Source organism: Trachymyrmex septentrionalis, unplaced genomic scaffold, assembly GCF_001594115.1.
Source record: "Trachymyrmex septentrionalis isolate Tsep2-gDNA-1 unplaced genomic scaffold, Tsep1.0 scaffold74, whole genome shotgun sequence".
NCBI classification, from domain to species: Eukaryota; Metazoa; Arthropoda; class Insecta; order Hymenoptera; family Formicidae; genus Trachymyrmex; species Trachymyrmex septentrionalis.
This window is the reverse complement of record NW_017305927.1, coordinates 5495-6275: the sequence shown is the minus strand read 5'-3', so window position 1 is coordinate 6275 and position 781 is coordinate 5495.

Here is a 781-nt window from a genome sequence, read left to right as displayed (position 1 = left end):
GAGCTAGGCCAGTATTATCAACATAAATTTGGCTATTAATGTTTGGAAATTATAAACGACCGTGAAATGAGGACATAAATATGATAGAAAACGCCAATAAATGGTCAAAGAATTTATCGGATTTAAATAATACGATATATAATTTGAATCAAAATATTTAAGGGGATCCCTCCCATTTTACCACATAAGTACGTATAATTTTTGTATAAGAAATACTGTTTTTTTTACTGGTTCGATAATCTTTTTTCGGAATTAAAATATACGCATTAATACGTGTGTGAATAGTGGAGTCTATGCCAAGAACGATCAAAAATCTTAAAATTGATATATTTTTTATTACTTTTTAGTGCAACGTGACGTCTTAGTCGTATCAAGTCGTGACAGCATTTGCTTGATATGAAAGCTTTGCAAAATCTATACGTACGAAATAGTAATTTTTAGAACTTTTAACGAATTCGATTGGATGCAGTCCGTACGCACTGGTGCATGTTAAAGTCGTACAAAAATTAACGTAAAGATATGTTTATACATAGAGACATAGAATTTCGATTCATTCATAGACATAGAACTTGGATTAGCGTTTTGAAATTATAAGCGACCGTGTAAATGAGGACAAAATGTGATTGAAAACGCCAATAAACGGTCAAAGATTTTAAAGGTTTCAAATAATACGATATATATTTTTTGTAATTGTTAAGAGGATTTTAAAGCCTTCTGTTTCATTACTTAAGTAAGTATAATTTTTGTATAACAAATACTTTTATTTTTTATTCGGTAATCT